This window comes from Megachile rotundata, chromosome 9 (genome assembly GCF_050947335.1).
Source record: "Megachile rotundata isolate GNS110a chromosome 9, iyMegRotu1, whole genome shotgun sequence".
Lineage (NCBI taxonomy): Eukaryota > Metazoa > Arthropoda > Insecta > Hymenoptera > Megachilidae > Megachile > Megachile rotundata.
Window position 1 is genome coordinate 13039837 of NC_134991.1, and position 15176 is coordinate 13055012.

General features: G+C 36.8%; 1 protein-coding gene and 1 long non-coding RNA gene across 8 annotated transcripts in view; one reads left to right on the forward strand and one right to left on the reverse strand.

The window, feature by feature from the left end:
• The window catches only part of tei (irregular chiasm C-roughest protein teiresias), a 429576-nt gene that overhangs the window by 40716 nt on the left and 373684 nt on the right, over window positions 1-15176 (forward strand). The window lies entirely within an intron of this gene.
• LOC143265137 (uncharacterized) overlaps window positions 1-15176 on the reverse strand; it is a 594179-nt gene that overhangs the window by 1659 nt on the left and 577344 nt on the right. The window lies entirely within an intron of this gene.

Here is a 15176-nt window from a genome sequence, read left to right on the forward strand (position 1 = left end):
TACATATTTAATCGTTTACCCGAAGCTATGCTGTTAAAAAGAACTAAATAATTTTCAGCGTGTTTCCTCAACTTGTGGTTTCTCGGTAACTGAGTGATATAAAATGTTTTTATGTTCATTTTAAACGCGACAATGCTTTCATAAGATGTTTAAATACGAGATGTGTATTTAAATACCCTTATTTAAATTCTAGTTAATCCTACTTTTTAGAGAGGAACAGACATAGCTAATTTAATTGTTCAAGCTGAACGAATCGGTGATGCAGTTTCGAAGTGCGCATGCGCGGAGAACAAATATGGCGGACGGCGAAGAACGGTTCCAACCTTGCACATTGACCGACAATTTGTAATATTTTGCAAATTCTTTGCAACACATTCATCTGTATTTTCTTGTGATATCTAGTTTATCATTTTTTGTACATTTTGTACTAATTATTTCAGTAATATACTTCAAATATATTATGTAATCGTTTCATTGCCTTGAGAGTAATCATTTGATTTAGTGAGAGTAATCATTTGATCTCGAGAGTAATCATTCACACTGAATACTAAAAGTAATCTTTCGAGCGAAATTAAGTGTGAAACCCTCTATAGAAAGGAACCCGAAAATCCTGTAACACAAAGTCAAAAACTACTAAATCGCAGCTCTGATTTCGTTAGTTTCTGGCACGATGTTTGCGGCGCGTATTCGAGACACGGATCTGCACATGCACGCGCGTATCTATACTCGAAGCATAAACTACGCAGATAGTACAATGCAAACTCTTTTCCTTGCTCGTTGTAGCCTGTGTCTCCGACGATTGCAGTGGGCACTCGCAGCACGAATAACCTGCACTTCGGTGCACGGTATTGTCGATGTAATGACCGAAGTTACCGGTGCAGAGAAAAGAAGGGTGCATTGGCCACTGCTATCGTACACTTCAGTTGTATCCATTTTTACCGTTTCTCTTGTTCCGTACGTTGTTCCTGGACACGTAACATTTCAACGTCGATTTTCAGCTTTTACGAGTTTATCGAGGCATTAAAACTGAGTGTTTACTAGCAGAAGTTACGCTCGTGTGTTATCGGCTTCGTTATTGTGGAAATGATTGGTAGACCGTGTTTGGTTTTACACTTTAACTTTTTCAGATTGCCTGCACTGTTTATGGTTGCGGTATTTAATTTACTCTGATACCGCTGTTGAAGTGTTGCACTTCTTCCGTCAATTATTTAGTAGATTTCTTTTGGTTGTGGGAGAAGTGGAAGATTCTTTTTTATTTATGGCGAATTTGGATATTTGTCAAATTGTCAAATTGTCAAATTGTTAAACTGTTAGATTGACAAATTGTCACATTGTCAGACTGTCACACTATCGAACTGTTACATTGTCACACTGTTACATTGTCACACTGTTACATTGTCAAACTGTCACATTGTCAAACTGTCACATTATCAAACTGTCACATTGTCAAACAGTCAAACTGTCGTATTGTCAAATAGTCAAATTTTTCACATTGTCAAACTATCACATTGTCAAACTGTCACATTGTCAAACTGTCACATTATCGAACTGTCACATTGTCAAACAGCCAAACTGTCATATTATTAAATAGTCAAATTTGTCACATTGTCAAACTGTCACATTCTCATGCTGTTACATTGTCAAACAGTCAAACTGTCATATTGTCAAACAGTCAAATTTGTCACATTGTCAAAGTGTTACATTATCAAACAGTCAAATTGTGTCATTGTCAAACTGTCACATTGTCAAACAGTCATGTTGTCAAACAGTCAAATTGTCACATTATCAAACAGTCAAATTGTGTCATTGTCAAACTGTCACATTGTCAAACAGTCATGTTGTCAAGCAGTCAAATTGTCACATTATCAAACAGTCAAATTGTCACATTGTCAAACAGTCATGTTGTCAAACAGTCAAATTGTCACATTATCAAACAGTCAAATTGTGTCATTGTCAAACTGTCACGTTGTCAAACAGTCAAATTGTCACATTGTCAAACAGTCAAATTGTCACATTGTCAGACAGTCAAATTATCACATTGTCAGACAGTCAAACAGTCACATTATCAAACAGTCAAATTGTGTCATTGTCAAACAGTCACATTGTCCAACAGTCAAACTGTCAAATTGTTAAATTGTCACATTGTCAGACTGTCAAATCATCAGTGTTCCTAAAATCAAACACCCCCAAAACGCCTCAGAAAGGGATAAAAATTCGCGTCCGTTAAATACCTCCACAGCCTCGACGAAATCGATTCATGCATGGTAATGTCAATGATATTAATATCACTGTCATTATCCTGGTTGGAGTACATCTGTTATGGCTAGCATCGGTGGACAATATCTGTTGGAAAGCGGTTGTCACACACGCACAGGGTTAATGCTGCATGAACGTAGATCAGGGCTTAACGAAACAGCCGGACATCCAAGAGCGGGCACAGGGCCGTACTTAACATATGGGTAAACACAGGTAATACGAGGCGGATGTCAGAATATGCCTGCAGGCTGGTAGACGTAACCAGTATTGCTATCTCGTGCCGAGATCTCGATATTACACAACTCTGCATTTCGTGCTTTGTCCCATAACCTAACTCAAAACGCTGGAAACGGAGCTGCTGTGACCGAGAAGTCGGAATGGGTGCGTGGACAAATTGGAAACGACGATATGCGTTCAAAGTCACTTTCATGCAAATCAATGCATACGCTTTTGACGTAAATGATGACGAATGTGGATTTGGGGGAAATTGGAAGGAAAGAACAGTTGGGTTTGTGGAGCTTTTTAGGTTAGGTTTGCGCTTCAAATTTGGAGGCGTAGATTAGGGATGTAAGGAGGTTTAAATGTTAGAGGACTTCAAAATTTAGAGATTTGAAGATTTGGAAGGTTGATGTTCGATATTTGGAGATTTGGACAGTTGGAAGTTTAGTGAGTTTGTACAGAAATTTTCTAATTTCTACGTTGAGTGATTTGAACATCTGGGAATTTGAGAATTTAAGGATTTTGCATTTTGGGAATAGGAAGATTTTTTCAGTGCATTATTCGACTTCACTCTAACAGACATGTACACAGTGCAGGTGCAATTTCATGAACTTCCAACTTTCTATTCACCACAACTCCATGCCAGTAATGACGGGTTGCGACCAGAAAAACTATGGAGACGTGCGTGAGGCAAAAGTTTAGCATAAATGTCCGATGAAAAATTAAGAGCCGTGAATCGACGTTCAGACTAGACGGGAGCGGCATTGTTTCGCGTGTTTCGCATCAATTGCTGGAGGTTCGAATGAATCGGGGATTACTGTCAGTTCTCGCGAGCGAAATATGTATGGACAAATAAATCTAACGGTCTGGAATGTAAAACGTGGACGGAGGAAGGTCGATTGGACCGCGATGAAGGGAAACGAGCAAAAAGGTGGAACATGGTCGCGAGAGGGTAGGGTATTCAGGAAATCGACGTTCGTGGTGTTACTGCTAGGATAAGTCGTGGCAGGGATAAGGAGTTTTAATGTCGGAAAAGCTACGACATCGGGAAATACCTTTCAGAGACATTTTCAGTTGGAGGGAACGTCGATTCCAAGATTTATGGATACTATATCGTAACGTCGGCAAGATGTGATTAAATTTCATCGGATCAGGTCGTGCAGCTGCTACGGCCCGCTTTCTGCGTTACTTTTACAATAACCTCGCGATGTAGGGATCTAATACGAACTAGGGGAAATATCTTTCATCTGCATGTAATTTCATTACGAGAGTACGAGCGGAAACAGACGCCGTTATATTGTCGCTTTCGATGAACCTGCAATTAAGATCCACGGTAATTTCATCACATCTTGCGCCTTTTTTAATCGAGGTTTGTCTCGTTAATTCGCAGGGAATAATTTGTCGGTGAATTTTGCAAATAAATTAGTCACATTATTATTTATTTTGGTTAATCTTCAAAACTTGCGGTGCTAGTGCACTTATGATTTTAATGGATATCTGCAATCTAAATTGTTTTCGTTATGATAAATGAACATTTGCAATACTAAATTATTCACAATGATAAATGAACGTTTACAATAATAAATTATTTTCGTAATGATAAATGAACATTAAGCATGCTAAATTATTTTCATAATAAAAGATGAATATCTACAATGTAAATTATTTTTGTAATAGAAAATGAACATATACAATACTAAATTAATTTCGTAATGATAAATGAATATTAAGACTGCTAAATTATTTTTATAATGAAAGATGAATATCTACAATGTAAATTATTTTTGTAATAGAAAATGAACATGTAAAATACTTAATTAATTTCGTAATGATAAATGAACATTAAGACTGCTAAATTATTTTCATAATGAAAGATGAATATCTACAATGTAAATTATTTTTGTAATAGAAAATGAACATGTAAAATACTTAATTAATTTCGTAATGATAAATGAACATTAAGACTGCTAAATTATTTTCATAATGAAAGATGAATATCTACAATGTAAATTATTTTTGTAATAGAAAATGAACATGTAAAATACTTAATTAATTTCGTAATGATAAATGAACATTAAGACTGCTAAATTATTTTCATAATGAAAGATGAATATCTACAATGTAAATTATTTTTGTAATAGAAAATGAACATGTAAAATACTTAATTAATTTCGTAATGATAAATGAACATTAAGACTGCTAAATTATTTTCATAATGAAAGATGAATATCTACAATGTAAATTATTTTTGTAATAGAAAATGAACATGTAAAATACTTAATTAATTTCGTAATGATAAATGAACATTAAGACTGCTAAATTATTTTCATAATTAAAGATGAATATCTACAATGTAAATTATTTTTGTAATAGAAAATGAACATGTAAAATACTTAATTAATTTCGTAATGATAAATGAACATTAAGACTGCTAAATTATTTTCATAATTAAAGATGAATATCTACAATGTAAATTATTTTTGTAATAGAAAATGAACATGTAAAATACTTAATTAATTTCGTAATGATAAATGAACATTAAGACTGCTAAATTATTTTCATAATGAAAGATGAATATCTACAATGTAAATTATTTTTGTAATAGAAAATGAACATATACGATACTAAATTATTTTTGCAATGAAAAATGAATATTTTTTAGATTCCGTTTAAATTAATTGGGTAATATTATCTTCACGCAATAACACAGTTACCAACATGTGTTGCATTATGTCAATTATATTATTAAATAATTTTATCATTCATAGTAAATCGATACGAACAGCACTGCAATATTAATTTAAATATAATCTAGCAACAATGTTGCTGACATTAGACATCGAAATGTAATATTAATTATATTTCTGGTAATAATTGTGACAATTATTAATAATAACGATTGTTAAAATGATTAAATACTATTTGTCGATTATTATAGTTAATACAATAATAACTGTATTTAGTATTTAGTAAAATATCTTTTACATAAATATAAAATAATTTTATTAAAATCATTTTTATGATTCTAGAATATTTTTTTATTATTTAGCTCAACAATTATTATAATCAATACAGAACGATAATTGTCGTTCATTTAAAAAATGATTCATTTAAGATTCATCAAAACATTCATTTACAAGTAATTTGTTAAAAAATGTTTGGCTAAAGTCATTTCTAAAATATCAAAACATTTCATCGATGAAAAGAATTAGCTACGAAGGTTGCATAATCCCAATAATTGCATCGCTTATCGATTACCCGTGCATACGTTTTATGAACAGCATTGCATGCATGTCGATGCAGTTAACAGAAAACGATCATTCGAAGTAAATAGAGCGAAGTCGCCGTATACGATTTTCCGTGAAATGGTCAAAGACAGATTCCGGGCAAGATAAACGGAGGAGAATGAGCCAGGAAACGATACGTAGGAAAATGCATCGGCAGTTAAACGTTTCGTAAGTGCTCTTCGTATACATTGGAAAATCGTAATAGTGTTTTCCGTTATGGCTAAACGTTTCCGTGAAGTCTATTCTATTCTTCTGATCATTCTGTACGGGACCATTTAAACTCCAATATTTCGACCAAAATGATAAAATGGATGATTGGATGTGGAGGAAGTTCCATTTTTTTTTATTGGCAAATTTAAGGATATTTTGCTAATCTGAGGTGGACAAGGAGATCCGAAAATTTAGATATTCAAAATTTGGGAATTTTGAAATTTTTGTGTTAGGGAATGTGGAGGATGGAATTTTGAAATTTCGCGAATTTGGGGATTTAGAAATTGGGGGTTCTGAGAACTTTGCGAGTTAGGTGTTTGGGATTTGGAATTTGGGAGGGTAGGAAATTGGAGGGGTAGGAATTAATAAATTTAGGAATTTGAAAACTCAGGAGCTTGGAAGCTAAGGAATTTGGGGATGTAGAAATTTGGGAAGTTTGGAAAATTTTGAAATTTTTATGTTAGGGAATGTGGAGGATGGAATTTTGAAATTTCGCGAATTTAGGGATTTAGAAATTGGGGGTTCTGAGAACTTTGCGAGTTAGGAGGTTGGGGTTTGGAATTTGGGAGGGCAGGAAATTGGGAGGGTAGGAAATGGAGAGGGTAGGAATTAATAAATTTAGGAATTTGAAAACTCAGGAATTTGAGGATGTAGAAATTTGGGAAGTTTGGGAAATTTTGAAATTTTTGTGTTAGGGAATGTGGAGGATGGAATTTTGAAATTTGGCGAATTTGGGGATTTAGAAATTGGGGGTTCTGAGAACTTTGCGAGTTAGGTATTTGGGGTTTTGGAAATTGGGAGGGTAGGAAATAGGGAGGGAAGGAATTAATAAATTTAGGAATTTGAAAACTCAGGAGCTTGGAAGCTGAGGAATTTGTGGATGTAGAAAGGGAAGTTCGAAAAATTCAGAAATTTTGATATTTGGATCGTTGGATAATAGGATATTCAGATATTTGGAAATTCTGATACAGTTGGCAATTTGCATATTTGGACATCTGGAAATTATTAGACTACAAAATGAATAAATCAGTAAATCAGTAAATTTTCAACCAAGCTTTGATTTCTACCCTCAACTCCCTCTAGAAAATATCGAAACTTGATAACAAAAAGCGATCGAACAAAATAAAAGTGATCGACCAGCTGCAGTTAATTGCAGTTGGCACGAAGCAAACCCACACAGCGTAGCTCGAAGACGTTGCAACGACACAGCAACTTGTCGCTTCTCGACTATATTCCTGGAGCAAGAAATTCGTGGTTTACGGTAACCCCGTGACAAACGAGTCTATCTCGGCGTGGAAATGCCCGCGAGTTGGCAAGTCCGCGGGCGGAAAGGCGGCACCCTAAATGGAATATAATCAAGATACAGCGTTAGGCAAGGTTCGTGGATAGTGGCAAGAGAATCCAGCGCATGTATCTATCTGTCGGCAGTCCAAAGGTGGTCGCGAAATGGCTGCAGGAGGATGAGGGGGTCGTTCAAACGTTTTCTTTGACTGTTACTTACGGACCATTTACTCGCGATTATATCCACCTCTCTGATCTAACGTTCCCCGGCTAACCTACGAACCTTTATGCTCCGGGTCCAGTTTTAGCACCCCTGGCAAATCTACGATGCTTGCCTCTCGTTTCGCAACTTCACCGTTCAAAGAGATCCTTTACGGAAGTTTTTGATCGATACAAAGCACGCGGTTAAGCCACGAAATATGCTATTACCATCTTTAGCTTTCAAATACGTTCGAATTTTATTTCATTTTTGGGATTCTTCAATTTTAAAATCAGTCTCTTTTATCATTTTTTTGCTTGTGAATGTTTGAATTTCAAAATTGAAATCAAGGGTTCTATAGTATAGAACAAATTTTGAAGTGAGTTAATTTGAAATATTTTGTTATTGAAGACTGACAAATTCAGTAGCCTTAAAGATCAGAAAAGGGTTCTATAATATAGAATAAATTTAGAAATGTGATAATTTGAAATATTTTATTATTGAAGATTGACAAATTCAGTAGCCTTAAAGACCAGAAAAGGGCTCTACAGTATAAAACAAATTTAGAAATGTGATAATTTGAAATATTTTGTTATTGAAGATTGACAAATTCAGTAACCTCAAAGATCAGAAAAGGGTTGTACAGTATAAAACAAATTTAGAAATGTGATAATTTGAAATATTTTGTTATTGAAGACTGACAAATTCAGTAGCCTTAAAGATCAGAAAAGGGTTCTATAATATAGAACAAATTTTGAAGTGAGTTAATTTGAAATATTTTATTATTGAAGATTGACAAATTCAGTAACTTAAAAGACCACCATCTTGTCAAGGCATCTTCAGAATCTTGAATCTGCAAATTATAAATCTAGAAGTCCACAATTAATTATGAAAGCAAATTTAAAAATCTAGCACCACGAGAACGCGTAAAATGAACTCATGTGTCTATTTACATCACGTCTCTCAGTCATTCCGTTTTAATTTCATTGAACCAAGCGTCAAATATCACACCATGCTGGAAAATATCTAGACGCCAACCTTAAACTGTCTCGACTCTTGTCAGCACCCTTTCCGAAACAGTAAGGTCGTATTTACGAATGTAAAAATCTTTCATCCCCAAAAAGTCATCGCGAGAATTAGATTTTTGACAAGTGCGCATGGAGATCGATAAGTGGCCATCTTCGGTCAGCGTCCGTTTCTCCGTAACTCGCCACGGTGCAGCTGAGTTTCTGATTAAACCGTGAATGCCGGGAATACGTAGCACCATAGCTCAATCTGTCCTGCTTTGGAAGTTCTCTGAAATACGCTCGGTATAGAATCACAAGTACCCGTGTATCCCTGGGGATAGTTTAATTTCCCGCGAAAGAAAGCCGAACAGGAGAGGAAACGGTCGGTGTACGTACACGTTGAAATCGCGCATGAACGGACACGCCAACTAATCCAACTTTGAAGAAAAATTAACTTCCCGCTCGTTTTATCGTATGCTCGGTTACCCCGAAGCGAATTCCCTTAATCTTAAATGGACGGCTCGCCGCTGGCTGTTTGTGCAAGATTATCAGAGAAGTTTCTTTTGTTAGTTTCGTTGTTTCAAGAATCAAGTACGCAATTGAATAAAAATCATTTTTTGCTTCGGCTTCTAACAATGTTTATCGTCTCGGAATTTGATCGAGGATTATGGTGCGACGATTGAGAACGCTCCTAACCAATGGAACTTATTCAATGGAACACAGTGTTCAGGGAATTTGTTACAAATGTCTTGGGAAAATATCAAAAAAGAACGAGGTCAGGTATCGCATTAAATTCGATACAAATGAGCTGCACTTTTATCGGAGAGCGCCTTCAGTTACGGTAATTTGTGAACGTTGGGAAAAGAAACGTTCCTTATTTTCCTATTTTTGATGCTGCTTCCATTATTTCATTCTGTTATTCTTTACTATTGTATCGGTAATTTAATTATCATTTATTTAATTTTGTTTTTGTTCTTGTAAAAGCTACGAGGTGTAGCGGTGGAAATTCGTGGTTTGACATCTGTACCGACAATTGCGGCAGTGTACTTGAAATAATTAAAGGATTCCGGCAGTTTAGTGCACGGTAAAAGTCAGTTCCGTTGGCATTCGTGTCCCAGGAAACACGTAACTCGGTACACGAAGCGGAACCAAAGACTGATCTACACACAGCCCCGGATATATTTCGTATTCACCCAAAGGTATTGCCCGAGACAAGCTTAATCCCGAACCGGTTACGACTTCCTAACTTGTGATCCTAGGATGTTTCTAGAGTCGATGCTTGTGCACGGGTCCAATCCGTAATCCTCGCGCGGCTTGTAGTTTCCGAGACACATTTGCAAAGGTTCTTCTCCTTCGATTCACCTCCTCCTCATCTTATATTGTCTTACTCCCCATTTCCTTATTCCTCCTCTTCTGTTCCCGTTTAAACCGGGCCGGCGGAAGGAAGAGAGGAAGGTATACAGGCGCGAATTAATACTGCAAACGAGGTAATTGGAGCATAAACTCGCCTTAAACCTCGGAGGACCGAAACCAAAGTGGTCCCTCTTAATTTCTTGGGCCATCCCTCTGCGGCCAGAGTAGCGTTAGCGGATGCGGCTTGCAACAGGGCAACTCGTTAGCAAATACTATTTATGCTGGAATTCGTCCGTGTAATTCTGTTTTCCGAGATACTTCGGGGTTTCCTATCTAACTCGACAAAGAAACCAGTTTCAGACAAGGACAGACAAAGAGTCTTAGTGAGGGTCTTATTTGAATACATTCAAATCGAAGATACTGTAGTACAGTGTTTTTATCAGAACTTAACATTGATTATTGTAGTGAGAGAACACGATGTTGCTTGATAATTCCCTGCGTCCGGGGCTCTGAAGGTAGGAATGAATAATATGAGGAATCAATGATGAATATATATTGTATGTGGTTCATTTATACATGTAATATACGCCTAATAAAATGTAAATGTCCTAACTTGTTGCATTGTATCCATACACAAGCTAGAACGAAGTTTATCTGTTCGCTTAATCGAGTGAAGGTAACTGCACGTACAAAGCTGAACATGAAAATTAATCGACGAAAACTGCAAAGCGTTATCAAACGACGAGAAGAAGCATTGTATTAACATTCTTTTCACTTGCGAACGCCTCTGTGCAGAGGCTCGCGTGTCTCGATTGAAATAAAAAGGAAACTCTCAATGGAAGCGATGATAGAGATGCAAAAAGGGGGTTAGGCGCATACTGGGTCACCTTTTACGCGAGCTATTGCACCAGGTACACTTTGTTTACGAATGCGTCTGTTGAAAAAGAGAAAAAATATGCGCAGACAAAGAGAGAATGCTCGTGACCTAACGGCAGCGAATGTTATCATTTCGGTGTAGAACCGTGCCGCGTCGCGTGACATTTTGTTCCGTATGAAATAGCAGCTCTCTCGTTGAATAGCAAAGCCGACAACGAATTGACACAGTTCGCGAACGCTAAACTAATTTTTCATCTTGCGGTACAGTTGTCGTCGGCTGTAATTTGACGGGAAATACAGCATTCGTGCGTGCACGCTAACGCGAGGGCGAAAGTTCACCTGGGGCGTAATTTCAACCCCCTCTCTACGTGAACATGGCGGCTTTTCAACGCTGCATAAAATTCAGATCTTAGTCGGTAATTATCGAGCTGGAAGTATTTATCCATATGTGGATGATATGTCCACGGGCTAAGGTTCAAAGTTATGGCCAATTAAGATTTTCAAGTTGGGTAGAAATTATGATTCAGAAAAGATGTAAGAAGTATGACTATACATAGCTAAACATATCTGCTTCTATGAATGCTTTCTATGAAACCTAACCACAAGAAATTTTCTTCCACTCATATTATGACTTCCATAATTTATTGCAATTATATTTAGCACACCAAAGTTCTCTGAAACTTATCAAACCCTTTGTGCAAATGTCGACCTTGTTTGCTTGTCGCGATATCTTTCACCTTGGCGCATTATCGCTTTGATCGTCCTTTTCCTCGTTTGTGATTTTTATTTCTGCACGATGATCACGTAATAACTCTGAATAGCTCGCACGATAATGGGTTCGCATTTTTGCCGCACATCAGAGCGCAGCTGTCGACAAGAATGTATCTCTCCCATTTTCCCTGTTTTGTCGCATCGTTTGGACTTTTTATTCGGCTGCATATAAAGTACGCTAGTTTTGTACATCACGCGCAAACTGCTCACTGTCGGATAGCAGAATTTACTGCGTTCATAAAACTGACACCGGCGAATTTATAAAATTAATACAAATCTGCGTTCAAGTACACGACATTACATGTTGCCATATTTCACGGCTTCGTTACCTTCGGGGGCGCTTTAAACGCTTCTATTTATCTGATTTGCGATCGTCTAATCGCTATCGTGCATCTTGAAAAATGTTTCGAGGCTTTAAACTACATTACGTGCTAACGGTTTGTTTTATTTATAGTTATGATAATCAGGTGGTCTACACGCTGTTTCCTTCAAGATTTATCTGATTTCAAACGATTGTCTAAAAATATTTTTAGATTTAGCCTTACAGTAAGTGTTTTTAAAATAATTTGTGTGCGAGTCACTTTTGGCTGCATTTAAGACTTAAAATCGTCAAATGTTAAATGTTCAAATTCTTAGTAATTCATTAAACTTTTAATTTTCTAAATGCACAAACTTTAAAATTACCGAATTTGTACATGCGAAAATTTAAAACAAGTATATTTGTATAAGCTCTCAAAGTCTCTTCACAAGCTCTGAAATTCTTTCTACATTAATAAATTTGTAAATTCTGTATTTATATAATTGAACTTATCCGACACCGTCAGAAGTTGAACAATTTATTCCCGGTGTTATTCAGACACGATAACCGGGCAAGTTCCATTATCAACAGTGACAGTTTAACGTGCCCATGCCGAACAAAAAGAAAAGATCAACAACTGCGCGAGAAAAAGTGACGGTACGAAGTGAATATTGGCTATCTCTCGAGCTTCGACGTCATTAAAACTTTTAGATTGCAGAAGAATGGCTTTCCACTCCCGCACTTAACACTCTTCAGAAGACGTCATGTCGAGCAAGAAATTCTTGCCCGACCAAGCAGTAATTACGAGACTCGATGATAAATTAAATGGGAGAAAGGGAGCGCGGCTTCCTTTTTTGTCCTTCCTGTCCCGAGGGTTCTGTACAGGATGTTCCAAAGAAGTTTCCTGTGAAGCTTCGTTCCCAAAATTCCTTCTATCTAATCCCACGTAGTCACATTGAATTATGGGGTTGTGGTGCAAATATTAGGTTAGGTTATTCTAAATTTCTTGTTCTATTTAAGAGTCGTTTAGAGAGGTTTATAGCTATCACTACCTGAATTACATAATTTATGATGGAGGTATATTTTAATTTCAGGAGTATATTCTTAATAAATTTATTTGTTATAACTCTATATTGTTCTCTATATTATACATAATATATAATAATACAATTATAAATAACTCTCTGTTCAACAGACTATTGTTAAAAAATAGCAACATATAGATAAAATCTTTTTAGATTTCCAATTTCAATTTCCACCAGACTGATACATAGTCAATAATGTTATTCTTCAAATGTTAGAACATATAGTTCAAATAGTCCGCACTTAGTACTTAGTTTAAACTCAGATCACACCTACATGCTTCACAGACAATTGTACAAGAGTTGTCCAAAATGACATCTATGTAAATGAAAATACAATTAAACGAGAGTCATCGAAGGATGTAAAGTTTTGTGGGGTTAAAAATGTTCCACCCAGTAAAGTGCACGGCGGTTTAACGAACAGACGAATTCTGGAAACCAAGGGGAAATTAACGAAATTAATAATCTACTCGCGTAAGAGGTAAGAGTGGAGGCAGGGGAGAAGTGGGTGCTTCAACTTGTGCATGGTTACGTGTAGATAGAAGTTGTAGGGCTACCAGTTACCGCGAAGGTTAGAGGGAGAAGTTGAAAGAGGGAAAGACCCCCGCTTTCAAGTACATAAAGCAATTTGCTTTCAAAGTATCCTTAGTTAATTATTTCGTAATTGAAGAAATGGAGCCCGTCGACTCTTTCTTTGAAACTATTCGAACTATCTCGGAACGTTTCCTCTCGTTCTCTTTGTACGCGTGTACAGGCTCTCTTATAAGATGTGGACATAGGTGGATAACGTGCGCGTCAAATTATCAGGTTAGAAAGAAGAACCTTGGAAAAGGGGACTTTTAGACTTCAGAGTTTCTATAAAACTATACGTACCTTAATTATTGACAGCAAACACATCTAAATTATTTCAAAAATTTGCATGTGGTTTTATCAATATATTGTCTCTTATAATACACACGAGTCTATAGTACATATCAGGAAAAAAATAAGTAAAATTTACAAGAAGAATGTGCGTGTTAATTAGTACCACGAATTGTCTCCCTTGTGTATTATTCGTGTGTATATGTCGAATGCATTTGTATTGTGGTGCTAGTATATTTAGCGTACACGGTATGAAGATCCAGGCATGTTTGAACCTTTGAATGCGTCTTGTTCATTTTAAGACGTCTCCCTTGCGTAATCCTAAAATCCTCGGTTTCGCATGGATTAGTCGAATGCAAAGACGAGTTCCGGTCCGCAGATACTGCGAAACTTAAATTACACACGTGCCCGATTCTACGGCTGATTAAATCTTATGCAAGTGAATGCAGATAGAGCGTTTTAATTAAAACAGCTTCATCGATGCGGGCAAGGGTGGACGAGCGTGTTTTATTGAAAGCGTCGCGTCGGTTTCATTCGCGTTATTGAAAACGTTTATATGATGGTTTACGTCACGTTTCGAATAGCTTCTTGTCCCGTTCGAAACGCACATTCTTTATTCTGCAGCCTTTCGTGACTTGACGCTTTATTACGTGCGATTTTCACCCCCCGTGCGACTCTTTTTATCTATGATCTCTTTACAGACACGTGCTTAATCATACGGAATTCCAAATATATCCACGTTTCCCTCTATTAGAATTCCGGTTATTACTCGAGCCATCGAGTAATATCGCAAATACCGTGTCGGAATGCCCGAGTAGTACTTATCGATAACCCACTAAATACTTAAGAGATTTCATTCGAGCTAGTATGGTAATTAACTTAGGCTTACGGGTTTCGTGTTTGTATTACGTGTTGTGTATGTTAAATAGATTCGCGTATCGGTTATCTCGCGTGTTCGCGGCGTTCGATAATAAACAGATGATGCGATACACCGCTGACCCAAAAATCGTGACGGTGTTTCGTAATCTGTTGCAAACTCGGACATCGGAAATTGATGATCCATCTCTTCAGAAATTTAGGAATTTGAGAACTTGTGGTTTGACAATTTGGGTTTGGCCAAAAACAGAATCTCAAAGTCAAGTCCCATGCCTCTTTCACACTCATGTGAATACACTAATTTACCCACAGATTTTTACCTACACTCAAGTGCCCAGAAGAAGTAATAATTGATGTCAAAAGGGATGAAGCTGATCTAATAAATTCGTGGTGTTCGTTGTCCAGTAGCTTTGTCAATTTTAACCGTAGGACACAAAGCGTGCAACATCAGGCGCGTTATTCAGGGCAGGGGCGTAGGTAACCAATTCAATAACGGGGTGTCTAAACACGGCCCTGTACGACCGCTAATGGTTAGCTTGTGACGTAGCATCGGCCATTCTCTCTCTCGTTCTCTCTCTTACTGTAACGTTCGTTTACTCG